Raw genomic sequence first — 13,802 nt, 5'->3', positions numbered from 1 at the left:
CAGCAGGTCCACCAGAAAAAAGGTCGACCAGAAAAAAGGTCCACCAGAAAAAAGGACCACCTCAGCAGGTCCACCAGAAAAAAAGGTCCACCTCAGCAGGTCCACCAGAAAAAAGGTCCACCAGAAAAAACGTCCACCTCAGCAGGTCCACCAGAATAAAAGGTCCACCAGAAAAAAGGTCCACCTCAACAGGTCCACCAGAAAAAAGGTCCACCTCAGCAGGTCCACCAGAAAAAAAATCCACCAGAAAAAAGGTCCACCAGAAAAAAGGTCCACCTCAGCAGGTCCACCAGAAAAAAGGTCGACCAGAAAAAAGGTCCACCAGAAAAAAAGGTCCACCTCAGCAGGTCCACCAGAAAAAAAGGTCCACTAGAAAAAAGGTCCACCTCAGCAGGTCCACCAGAAAAAATGTCCACCAGAGAAAAGGTCCACCTCAGCAGGTCCACCAGAAAAAAGGTCCACCAGAAAAAAGGTCCACCTCAGCAGGTCCACCAGAAAAAAAGGTCCACCAGAAAAAATGTCCACCTCAGCAGGTCCACCAGAAAAAAGGTCCACCTCAGCAGGTCCACCAGAAAAAAAATCCACCAGAACAAAGGTCCACCTCAGCAGGTCCACCAGAAAAAAGGTCCACCAGAAAAAAGGTCCACCTCAGCAGGTCCATCAGGAAAAGGTCCACCAGAAAAAAGGTCCACCTCAGCAGGTCCACCAGAAAAAAGGTCCACCAGAAAAAAGGTCCACCTCAGCAGGTCCACTAGAAAAAAGGTCCACCAGAAAAAAAAATCCACCTCAGCAGGTCCACCGGAAAAAAGTCCACCTCAGCAGGTCCACCAGAAAAAAGGTCCACCTCAGCAGGTCCACCAGAAAATAGGTCCACCAGAAAAAAGGTCCACCTCAGCAGGTCCACCAGAAAAAAAGGTCCACCAGAAAAAAAGGTCCACCTCAGCAGGTCCACCAGAAAAAAGGTCCACCAGAAAAAAGGTCCACCTCAGAGGTCCACCAGAAAAAAAGGTCCACCTCAGCAGGTCCACCAGAAAAAAGGTCCACCAGAAAAAAGGTCCACCTCAGCAGGTCCACCAGAAAAAATGTCCACCAGAAAAAAAGGTCCACCTCAGCAGGTCCACCAGAAAAAAGGTCCACCAGAAAAAAGGTCCACCTCAGCAGGTCCACCAGAAAAAAGTTCCACCAGAAAAAAGGTCCACCTCAGCAGGTCCACCAGAAAAAAGGTCCACCAGAAAAAAGGTCCACCTCAGAGGTCCACCAGAAAAAAAAGGTCCACCTCAGCAGGTCCACCAGAAAAAAGGTCCACCAGAAAAAAGGTCCACCTCAGCAGGTCCACCAGAAAAAAAGTCGACCTCAGCAGGTCCACCAGGAAAAAGGTCCACCAGAAAAAAGGTCCACCTCAGCAGGTCCACCTCAGCAGGTCCACCAGAAAAAAGGTCCACCAGAAAAAAGGTCCACATCAGCAGGTCCACCAGAAAAAAAGGTCCACCTCAGCAGGTCCACCAGAAAAAAGGTCCACCAGAAAAAAGGTCCACCTCAGCAGGTCCACTAGAAAAAAGGTCCACCAGAAAAATAATCCACCTCAGCAGGTCCACCGGAAAAAAGTCCACCTCAGCAGGTCCACCAGAAAAAAGGTCCACCTCAGCAGGTCCACCAGAAAAAAGGTCCACCAGAAAAAAGGTCCACCTCAGCAGGTCCACCAGAAAAAAGGTCCACCAGAAAAAAGGTCCACCTCAGCAGGTCCACCAGAAAAAAGGTCCACCAGAAAAAAGGTCCACCTCAGCAGGTCCACCAGAAAAAAGGTCCACCAGAAAAAAGGTCCACCTCAGAGGTCCACCAGAAAAAAAAGGTCCACCTCAGCAGGTCCACCAGAAAAAAAGGTCCACCAGAAAAAAGGTCCACCTCAGCAGGTCCACCAGAAAAAAAGTCGACCTCAGCAGGTCCACCAGGAAAAAGGTCCACCAGAAAAAAGGTCCACCTCAGCAGGTCCACCAGAAAAAAGGTCCACCAGAAAAAAAGGTCCACCTCAGCAGGTCCACCAGAAAAAAGGTCCACCAGAAAAAAGGTCCACCTCAGCAGGTCCACCTCAGCAGGTCCACCAGAAAAAAGGTCCACCAGAAAAAAGGTCCACCAGAAAAAAGGTCCACCTCAGCAGGTCCACCAGAAAAAAAGGTCCACCTCAGCAGGTCCACCAGAAAAAAGGTCCACCAGAAAAAAGGTCCACCTCAGAGGTCCACCAGAAAAAAAAGGTCCACCTCAGCAGGTTTACCAGAAAAAAAGGTCCACCAGAAAAAAGGTCCACCTCAGCAGGTCCACCAGAAAAAAGGTCCACCTCAACAGGTCCACCAGGAAAAAGGTCCACCAGAAAAAAGGTCCACCTCAGCAGGTCCACCAGAAAAAAAGGTCCACCAGAAAAAAGGTCCACCTCAGCAGGTCCACCAGAAAAAAGTCGACCTCAGCAGGTCCACCAGGAAAAAGGTCCACCAGAAAAAAGGTCCACCTCAGCAGGTCCACCAGAAAAAAGGTCCACCAGAAAAAAGGTCCACCTCAGCAGGTCCACCAGAAAAAAGGTCCACCAGAAAAAAGGTCCACCTCAGCAGGTCCACCTCAGCAGGTCCACCAGAAAAAAGGTCGACCAGAAAAAAGGTCCACCAGAAAAAAGGACCACCTCAGCAGGTCCACCAGAAAAAAAGGTCCACCTCAGCAGGTCCACCAGAAAAAAGGTCCACCAGAAAAAACGTCCACCTCAGCAGGTCCACCAGAAAAAAAATCCACCAGAAAAAAGGTCCACCAGAAAAAAGGTCCACCTCAGCAGGTCCACCAGAAAAAAGGTCGACCAGAAAAAAGGTCCACCAGAAAAAAAGGTCCACCTCAGCAGGTCCACCAGAAAAAAAGGTCCACTAGAAAAAAGGTCCACCTCAGCAGGTCCACCAGAAAAAATGTCCACCAGAGAAAAGGTCCACCTCAGCAGGTCCACCAGAAAAAAGGTCCACCAGAAAAAAGGTCCACCTCAGCAGGTCCACCAGAAAAAAAGGTCCACCAGAAAAAATGTCCACCTCAGCAGGTCCACCAGAAAAAAGGTCCACCTCAGCAGGTCCACCAGAAAAAAAATCCACCAGAACAAAGGTCCACCTCAGCAGGTCCACCAGAAAAAAGGTCCACCAGAAAAAAGGTCCACCTCAGCAGGTCCATCAGGAAAAGGTCCACCAGAAAAAAGGTCCACCTCAGCAGGTCCACCAGAAAAAAGGTCCACCAGAAAAAAGGTCCACCTCAGCAGGTCCACTAGAAAAAAGGTCCACCAGAAAAAAAAATCCACCTCAGCAGGTCCACCGGAAAAAAGTCCACCTCAGCAGGTCCACCAGAAAAAAGGTCCACCTCAGCAGGTCCACCAGAAAATAGGTCCACCAGAAAAAAGGTCCACCTCAGCAGGTCCACCAGAAAAAAAGGTCCACCAGAAAAAAAGGTCCACCTCAGCAGGTCCACCAGAAAAAAGGTCCACCAGAAAAAAGGTCCACCTCAGAGGTCCACCAGAAAAAAAGGTCCACCTCAGCAGGTCCACCAGAAAAAAGGTCCACCAGAAAAAAGGTCCACCTCAGCAGGTCCACCAGAAAAAATGTCCACCAGAAAAAAAGGTCCACCTCAGCAGGTCCACCAGAAAAAAGGTCCACCAGAAAAAAGGTCCACCTCAGCAGGTCCACCAGAAAAAAGTTCCACCAGAAAAAAGGTCCACCTCAGCAGGTCCACCAGAAAAAAGGTCCACCAGAAAAAAGGTCCACCTCAGAGGTCCACCAGAAAAAAAAGGTCCACCTCAGCAGGACCACCAGAAAAAAGGTCCACCAGAAAAAAGGTCCACCTCAGCAGGTCCACCAGAAAAAAAGTCGACCTCAGCAGGTCCACCAGGAAAAAGGTCCACCAGAAAAAAGGTCCACCTCAGCAGGTCCACCTCAGCAGGTCCACCAGAAAAAAGGTCCACCAGAAAAAAGGTCCACATCAGCAGGTCCACCAGAAAAAAAGGTCCACCTCAGCAGGTCCACCAGAAAAAAGGTCCACCAGAAAAAAAGGTCCACCTCAGCAGGTCCACTAGAAAAAAGGTCCACCAGAAAAATAATCCACCTCAGCAGGTCCACCGGAAAAAAGTCCACTTCAGCAGGTCCACCAGAAAAAAGGTCCACCTCAGCAGGTCCACCAGAAAAAAGGTCCACCAGAAAAAAGGTCCACCTCAGCAGGTCCACCAGAAAAAAGGTCCACCAGAAAAAAGGTCCACCTCAGCAGGTCCACCAGAAAAAAGGTCCACCAGAAAAAAGGTCCACCTCAGCAGGTCCACCAGAAAAAAGGTCCACCAGAAAAAAGGTCCACCTCAGAGGTCCACCAGAAAAAAAAGGTCCACCTCAGCAGGTCCACCAGAAAAAAAGGTCCACCAGAAAAAAGGTCCACCTCAGCAGGTCCACCAGAAAAAAAGTCGACCTCAGCAGGTCCACCAGGAAAAAGGTCCACCAGAAAAAAGGTCCACCTCAGCAGGTCCACCAGAAAAAAGGTCCACCAGAAAAAAAGGTCCACCTCAGCAGGTCCACCAGAAAAAAGGTCCACCAGAAAAAAGGTCCACCTCAGCAGGTCCACCTCAGCAGGTCCACCAGAAAAAAGGTCCACCAGAAAAAAGGTCCACCAGAAAAAAGGTCCACCTCAGCAGGTCCACCAGAAAAAAAGGTCCACCTCAGCAGGTCCACCAGAAAAAAGGTCCACCAGAAAAAAGGTCCACCTCAGAGGTCCACCAGAAAAAAAAGGTCCACCTCAGCAGGTTTACCAGAAAAAAAGGTCCACCAGAAAAAAGGTCCACCTCAGCAGGTCCACCAGAAAAAAGGTCCACCTCAACAGGTCCACCAGGAAAAAGGTCCACCAGAAAAAAGGTCCACCTCAGCAGGTCCACCAGAAAAAAGGTCCACCAGAAAAAAGGTCCACCTCAGCAGGTCCACCAGAAAAAAGGTCCACCAGAAAAAAGGTCCACCTCAACAGGTCCACCAGAAAAAAGTTCCACCTCAGCAGGTCAACCAGAAAAAAAATCCACCAGAAAAAAGGTCCACCAGAAAAAAGGTCCACCTCAGCAGGTCCACCAGAAAAAAGGTCCACCAGAAAAAAGGTCCACCTCAGCAGGTCTACCAGAAAAAAAGGTCCACCAGAAAAAAGGTCCACCTCAGCAGGTCCACCAGAAAAAATGTCCACCAGAAAAAAGGTCCACCTCAGCAGGTCCACCAGAAAAAAGGTCCACCAGAAAAAATGTCCACCTCAGCAGGTCCACCAGAAAAAAGGTCCACCAGAAAAAAGGTCCACCTCAGCAGGTCCACCAGAAAAAAGGTCCACCTCAGCAGGTCCACCAGAAAAAAAATCCACCAGAAAAAAGGTCCACCAGAAAAAAGGTCCACCTCAGCAGGTCCACCAGAAAAAAGGTCGACCAGAAAAAAGGTCCACCAGAAAAAAGGTCCACCTCAGCAGGTCCACCAGAAAAAAAGGTCCACTAGAAAAAAGGTCCACCTCAGCAGGTCCACCAGAAAAAAAGGTCCACCTCAGCAGGTCCACCAGAAAAAAAGGTCCACTAGAAAAAAGGTCCACCTCAGCAGGTTTACCAGAAAAAAAGGTCCACCTCAGCAGGTCCACCAGAAAAAAGGTCCACCAGAAAAAACGTCCACCTCAGCAGGTCCACCAGAATAAAAGGTCCACCAGAAAAAAGGTCCACCTCAGCAGGTCCACCAGAAAAAAAATCCACCAGAAAAAAGGTCCACCAGAAAAAAGGTCCACCTCAGCAGGTCCACCAGAAAAAAGGTCGACCAGAAAAAAGGTCCACCAGAAAAAAGGTCCACCTCAGCAGGTCCACCAGAAAAAAAGGTCCACTAGAAAAAAGGTCCACCTCAGCAGGTCCACCAGAAAAAATGTCCACCAGAAAAAAGGTCCACCTCAGCAGGTCCACCAGAAAAAAGGTCCACCAGAAAAAAGGTCCACCTCAGCAGGTCCACCAGAAAAAAAGGTCCACCAGAAAAAATGTCCACCTCAGCAGGTCCACCAGAAAAAAGGTCCACCTCAGCAGGTCCACCAGAAAAAAAATCCACCAGAACAAAGGTCCACCTCAGCAGGTCCACCAGAAAAAAGGTCCACCAGAAAAAAGGTCCACCTCAGCAGGTCCACCAGAAAAAAGGTCCACCAGAAAAAAGGTCCACCTCAACAGGTCCAGCAGAAAAAAGGTCCACCTCAGCAGGTCCACCAGAAAAAAAATCCACCAGAAAAAATGTCCAACTCAGCAGGTCCACCAGAATAAAGGTCCACCAGAACAAAGTTCCACCAGAAAAAAGGTCCACCTCAGTATGTCTACCAGAAAAAAGGTCCACTAGAAAAAAGTTCCACCTCAGCAGGTCCACCAGAAAAAATGTCCACCAGAAAAAAGGTCGACCTAAGCAGGTCCACCAGAAAAAAGGTTCACCTCAGCAGGTCCACCAGAAAAAAGGTCCACATCAGCAGGTCCACCAGAAAAAAGGTCCACCAGAAAAAAGGTCCACCTCAGCAGGTCCACCAGAAAAAAGTTCCACCAGAAAAAAGGTCCACCTCAGCAGGTCCACCAGAAAAAAGGTCCACCAGAAAAAAGGTCCACCTCAGCAGGTCCACCAGAAAAAAGGTCCACCAGAAAAAAGGTCCACCTCAGCAGGTCCACCAGAAAAAAGGTCCACCAGAAAAAAGGTTCACCTCAGCAGGTCCACCAGAAAAAAGGTCAACCTCAGCAGGTCCACCAGAAAAAAGGTCCACCAGAAAAAAGGTCCACCTCAGCAGGTCCACCAGAAAAAAGTTCCACCAGAAAAAAAGGTCCACCTCAGCAGGTCCACCAGAAAAAAGGTCCACCAGAAAAAAGGTCCACCTCAGCAGGTCCACCAGAAAAAAGGTCCACCAGAAAAAAGGTCCACCTCAGCAGGTCCACCAGAAAAAAGGTCCATCAGAAAAAAGGTCCACCTCAGCAGGTCCACCAGAAAAAAGGTCCACCAGAAAAAAGGTCCGCCTCAGCAGGTCCACCAGAAAAAAGGTCCACCAGAAAAAAGTTCCACCTCAGCAGGTCCACCAGAAAAAGGTCCACCTCAGCAGGTCCACCAGAAAAAAGGTCCACCAGAAAAAAGGTCCACCTCAGCAGGTCTACCAGAAAAAAGGTCCACCAGAAAAAAGGTCCACCTCAGCAGGTCCACCAGAAAAAAGGTCCACCAGAAAAAAAGGTCCACCTCAGAGGTCCATCAGAAAAAAGGTCCACCTCAGCAGGTCCACCAGAAAAAAGGTCCACCAGAAAAAAGCTCCACCTCAGCAGGTCCACCAGAAAAAAGGTCCACCAGAAAAAAGGTCCACCTCAGCAGGTCCAGCAGAAAAAAAGGTCCACCAGAAAAAAGGTCCACCTCAGCAGGTCCACCAGAAAAATGTCCACCAGAAAAAAGGTCCACCTCAGCAGGTCCACCAGAAAAAAGGTCCACCAGAAAAAAGGTCCACCTCAGGAGGTCCACCAGAAAAAAGGTCCACCAGAAAAAAGGTCCACCAGAAAAAAGGTCCACCTCAGCAGGTCCACCAGAAAAAACGTCCACCAGAAAAAAGGTCCACCTCAGCAGGTCCACCAGAAAAAAGGTCCACCAGAAAAAAGGTCCACCTCAGCAGGTCCACCAGAAAAAAGGTCCACCAGAAAAAAGGTCTACCAGAAAAAAGGTCCACCTCAGCAGGTCCACCAGAAAAAAGGTCCACCAGAAAAAAGGTCCACCTCAGCAGGTCCACCAGAAAAAGATCCACCTCAGCAGGTCCACCAGAAAAAAGGTCCACCAGAAAAAAGGTCCACCTCAGCAGGTCCACCAGAAAAAAGGTCCACCAGAAAAAAGGTCCACCTCAGCAGGTCCACCAGAAAAAAGGTCCACCAGAAAAAAAGGTCCACCTCAGAGGTCCACCAGAAAAAAGGTCCACCTCAGCAGGTCCACCAGAAAAAAGGTCCACCAGAAAAAAGGTCCACCTCAGCAGGTCCACCAGAAAAAAGGTCCACCAGAAAAAAGGTCCACCTCAGCAGGTCCACCAGAAAAAAAGGTCCACCAGAAAAAAGGTCCACCTCAGCAGGTCCACCAGAAAAATGTCCACCAGAAAAAAGGTCCACCTCAGCAGGTCCACCAGAAAAAAGGTCCACCAGAAAAAAGGTCCACCTCAGCAGGTCCACCAGAAAAAAGGTCCACCAGAAAAAAGGTCCACCTCAGAGGTCCACCAGAAAAAAAAGGTCCACCTCAGCAGGTCCACCAGAAAAAAAGGTCCACCTCAGCAAGTCCACCAGAAAAAAGGTCCACCAGAAAAAAGGTCCACCTCAGCAGGTCCACCAGAAAAAAGGTCCACCAGAAAAAAGGTCCAGCTCAGAGGTCCACCAGAAAAAAAAGGTCCACCTCAGCAGGTCCACCAGAAAAAAGGTCCACCAGAAAAAAGGTCCACCTCAGCAGGTCCACCAGAAAACACGTCCACCAGAAAAAAGGTCCACCTCAGCAGGTCCACCAGAAAAAAGGTCCACCTCAGCAGGTCCACCAGAAAAAAATTCCACCAGAAAAAAGGTCCACCTCAGCAGGTCCAGCAGAAAAAAGGTCCACCAGAAAAAAAGGTCCACCTCAGCAGGTCCACCAGAAAAAAGGTCCACCAGAAAAAAGGTCCACCTCAGCAGGTCCACCAGAAAAAAGGTCCACCAGAAAGAAGTTCCACCTCAGCAGGTCCACCTCAGCAGGTCCACCAGAAAAAAGGTCCACCAGAAAAAAGGTCCACCTCAGCAGGTCCACCAGAAAAAAAGGTCCACCTCAGCAGGTCCACCAGAAAAAAAGGTCCACCTCAGCAGGTCCACCAGAAAAAAGGTCCACCAGAAAAAACGTCCACCTCAGCAGGTCCACCAGAATAAAAGGTCCACCAGAAAAAAGGTCCACCTCAACAGGTCCACCAGAAAAAAGGTCCACCTCAGCAGGTCCACCAGAAAAAAAATCCACCAGAAAAAAGGTCCACCAGAAAAAAGGTCCACCTCAGCAGGTCCACCAGAAAAAAGGTCCACTAGAAAAAAGGTCCACCTCAGCAGGTCCACCAGAAAAAATGTCCACCAGAAAAAAGGTCCACCTCAGCAGGTCCACCAGAAAAAAGGTCCACCAGAAAAAAGGTCCACCTCAGCAGGTCCACCAGAAAAAAGGTCCATCAGAAAAAATGTCCACCTCAGCAGGTCCACCAGAAAAAAGGTCCACCTCAGCAGGTCCACCAGAAAAATGTCCACCAGAAAAAAGGTCCACCTCAGCAGGTCCACCAGAAAAAAGGTCCACCAGAAAAAAAGGTCCACCTCAGAGGTCCACCAGAAAAAAGGTCCACCTCAGCAGGTCCACCAGAAAAAAGGTCCACCAGAAAAAAGGTCCACCTCAGCAGGTCCACCAGAAAAAAGGTCCACCAGAAAAAAGGTCCACCTCAGCAGGTCCACCAGAAAAAAAGGTCCACCAGAAAAAAGGTCCACCTCAGCAGGTCCACCAGAAAAATGTCCACCAGAAAAAAGGTCCACCTCAGCAGGTCCACCAGAAAAAAGGTCCACCAGAAAAAAGGTCCACCTCAGCAGGTCCACCAGAAAAAAGGTCCACCAGAAAAAAGGTCCACCTCAGAGGTCCACCAGAAAAAAAAGGTCCACCTCAGCAGGTCCACCAGAAAAAAAGGTCCACCTCAGCAAGTCCACCAGAAAAAAGGTCCACCAGAAAAAAGGTCCACCTCAGCAGGTCCACCAGAAAAAAGGTCCACCAGAAAAAAGGTCCACCTCAGAGGTCCACCAGAAAAAAAAGGTCCACCTCAGCAGGTCCACCAGAAAAAAGGTCCACCAGAAAAAAGGTCCACCTCAGCAGGTCCACCAGAAAACACGTCCACCAGAAAAAAGGTCCACCTCAGCAGGTCCACCAGAAAAAAGGTCCACCTCAGCAGGTCCACCAGAAAAAAGGTCCACCAGAAAAAAAGGTCCACCTCAGCAGGTCCACCAGAAAAAAGGTCCACCAGAAAAAAGGTCCACCTCAGCAGGTCCACCAGAAAAAAGGTCCACCAGAAAGAAGTTCCACCTCAGCAGGTCCACCTCAGCAGGTCCACCAGAAAAAAGGTCCACCAGAAAAAAGGTCCACCTCAGCAGGTCCACCAGAAAAAAAGGTCCACCTCAGCAGGTCCACCAGAAAAAAAGGTCCACCTCAGCAGGTCCACCAGAAAAAAGGTCCACCAGAAAAAACGTCCACCTCAGCAGGTCCACCAGAATAAAAGGTCCACCAGAAAAAAGGTCCACCTCAACAGGTCCACCAGAAAAAAGGTCCACCTCAGCAGGTCCACCAGAAAAAAAATCCACCAGAAAAAAGGTCCACCAGAAAAAAGGTCCACCTCAGCAGGTCCACCAGAAAAAAGGTCCACTAGAAAAAAGGTCCACCTCAGCAGGTCCACCAGAAAAAATGTCCACCAGAAAAAAGGTCCACCTCAGCAGGTCCACCAGAAAAAAAGGTCCACCAGAAAAAAGGTCCACCTCAGCAGGTCCACCAGAAAAAAAGGTCCATCAGAAAAAATGTCCACCTCAGCAGGTCCACCAGAAAAAAGGTCCACCTCAGCAGGTCCACCAGAAAAAAAATCCACCAGAACAAAGGTCCACCTCAGCAGGTCCACCAGGAAAAGGTCCACCAGAAAAAAGGTCCACCTCAGCAGGTCCACCTCAGCAGGTCCACCTCAGCAGGTCCACCAGAAAAAAGGTCCACCAGAAAAAAGGTCCACCTCAGCAGGTCCACCAGAAAAATGTCCACCAGAAAAAAGGTCCACCTCAGCAGGTCCACCAGAAAAAAGGTCCACCAGAAAAGAGGTCCACCTCAGAGGTCCACCAGAAAAAAAGGTCCACCTCAGCAGGTCCACCAGAAAAAATGTCCACCAGAAAAAAGGTCCAGCTCAGCAGGTCCACCAGAAAAAATGTCCACCAGAAAAAAAGGTCCACCTCAGCAGGTCCACCAGAAAAAAGGTCCACCAGAAAAAAGGTCCACCTCAGCAGGTCCACCAGAAAAAACGTCCAGCAGAAAAAAGGTCCACCTCAGCATGTCCACCAGAAAAAAGGTCCACCAGAAAAAAGGTCCACCTCAGAGGTCCACCAGAAAAAAAAGGTCCACCTCAGCAGGTCCACCAGAAAAAAGGTCCACCAGAAAAAAGGTCCACCTCAGCAGGTCCACCAGAAAAAAGTCCACCAGAAAAAAGGTCCACCTCAGCAGGTCCACCAGAAAAAAGGTCCACCTCAGCAGGTCCACCAGAAAAAAAGTCCACCAGAAAAAAGGTCCACCTCAGCAGGTCCACCAGAAAAAAAGGTCCACCAGAAAAAAAGGTCCACCTCAGCAGGTCCACCAGAAAAAAGGGCCACCTCAGCAGGTCCACCAGAAAAAACGTCCACCAGAAAAAAGGTCCACCTCAGCAGGTCCACCAGAAAAAAGGTCCACCAGAAAAAAGGTCCACTTCAGCAGGTCCACCAGAAAAAAGGTCCACCAGAAAAAAGGTCTACCAGAAAAAAGGTCCACCTCAGCAGGTCCACCAGAAAAAAGGTCCACCTCAGCAGGTCCACCAGAAAAAAGGTCCACCAGAAAAAAGGTCCACCAGAAAAAAGCTCCACCTCAGCAGGTCCACCAGAAAAAAGGTCCACCAGAAAAAAGGTCCACCTCAGCAGGTCCACCAGAAAAAAAGGTCCACCAGAAAAAAGGTCCACCTCAGCAGGTCCACCAGAAAAATGTCCACCAGAAAAAAGGTCCACCTCAGCAGGTCCACCAGAAAAAAGGTCCACCAGAAAAAAGGTCCACCTCAGCTGGTCCACCAGAAAAAAGGTCCACCAGAAAAAAGGTCTACCAGAAAAAAGGTCCACCTCAGCAGGTCCACCAGAAAAAAGGTCCACCTCAGCAGGTCCACCAGAAAAAACGTCCACCAGAAAAAAGGTCCACCTCAGCAGGTCCACCAGAAAAAAGGTCCACCAGAAAAAAGGTTCACCTCAGCAGGTCCACCAGAAAAAAGGTCCACCAGAAAAAAGGTCTACCAGAAAAAAGGTCCACCTCAGCAGGTCCACCAGAAAAAAGGTCCACCTCAGCAGGTCCACCAGAAAAAAGGTCCACCAGAAAAAAGGTCCACCTCAGCAGGTCCACCAGAAAAAAGGTCCACCAGAAAAAAGGTCCACCTCAGCAGGTCCACCAGAAAAAAAGGTCCACCAGAAAAAAGGTCCACCTCAGCAGGTCCACCAGAAAAAAGGTCCACCAGAAAAAAGGTCCACCTCAGCAGGTCTACCAGAAAAAAGGTCCACCTCAGCAGGTCCACCTCAGCAGGTCCACCAGAAAAATGGTCCACCAGAAAAATGTCCACCTCAGCAGGTCCACCGAAAAAAAGGTCCAACTCAGCAGGTCCACCAGAAAAAAGGTCCAGCAGAAAAAAGCTCCACCTCAGCAGGTCCACCAGAAAAAAGGTCCACCAGAAAAAAGGTCCACCTCAGCAGGTCCACCAGAAAAAACGTCCACCAGAAAAAAGGTCCACCTCAGCAGGTCCACCAGAAAAAAGGTCCACCAGAAAAAAGGTCCACCTCAGCAGGTCCACCAGAAAAAAAGGTCCACCTCAGCAAGTCCACCAGAAAAAAGGTCCACCAGAAAAAAGGTCCACCTCAGCAGGTCCACCAGAAAAAAGGTCCACCAGAAAAAAGGTCCACCTCAGAGGTCCACCAGAAAAAAAAGGTCCACCTCAGCAGGTCCACCAGAAAAAAGGTCCACCAGAAAAAAGGTCCACCTCAGCAGGTCCACCAGAAAAAAGGTCCAGCAGAAAAAAGGTCCACCTCAGCAGGTCCACCAGAAAAAAGGTCCACCTCAGCAGGTCCACCAGAAAAAAAGTCCACCAGAAAAAAGGTCCACCTCAGCAGGTCCACCAGAAAAAAGGTCCACCAGAAAAAAAGGTCCACCTCAGCAGGTCCACCAGAAAAAAGGTCCACCAGAAAAAAGGTCCACCTCAGCAGGTCCACCTCAGCAGGTCCACCAGAAAAAAGGTCCACCAGAAAAAAGGTCCACCTCAGCAGGTCCACCAGAAAAAAGGTCCACCAGAAAAAAGGTCCACCTCAGCAGGTCCACCAGAAAAAAAGGTCCACCTCAGCAGGTCCACCAGAAAAAAGGTCCACCTCAGCAGGTCCACCAGAAAAAAGGTCCACCAGAAAAAACGTCCACCTCAGCAGGTCCACCAGAAAAAAAGGTCCACCAGAAAAAAGGTCCACCTCAACAGGTCCACCAGAAAAAAGGTCCACCTCAGCAGGTCCACCAGAAAAAAAATCCACCAGAAAAAAGGTCCACCAGAAAAAAGGTCCACCTCAGCAGGTCCACCAGAAAAAAGGTCCACCAGAAAAAAGGTCCACCTCAGCAGGACCACCAGAAAAAAGGTCCACCAGAAAAAAGGTCCACCTCAGCAGGTCCACCAGAAAAAATGTCCACCAGAAAAAAGGTCGACCTAAGCAGGTCCACCAGGAAAAAGGTACACCAGAAAAAAGGTCCACCTCAGCAGGTCCACCTCAGCAGGTCCACCTTAGCAGGTCCACCAGAAAAAAGGTCCACCAGAAAAAAGCTCCACCTCAGCAGGTCCACCAGAAAAAAAGTCCACCAGAAAAAAGGTCCACCTCAGCAGGTCCACCAGAAAAAAAGGTCCACCTCAGCAGGTCCACCAGAAAAAAAGGTCCACCTAAGCAGGTCCACCAGAAAAAAGGTCCACCAGAAAAAAGGTCCACCTCAGCAGGTCCACCA

The sequence above is a fragment of the Chlamydotis macqueenii genome, chromosome W, assembly GCF_036417535.1.
Source record: "Chlamydotis macqueenii isolate bChlMac1 chromosome W, bChlMac1.mat, whole genome shotgun sequence".
NCBI lineage: Eukaryota > Metazoa > Chordata > Aves > Otidiformes > Otididae > Chlamydotis > Chlamydotis macqueenii.
This window is presented reverse-complemented; position numbering follows the sequence as displayed.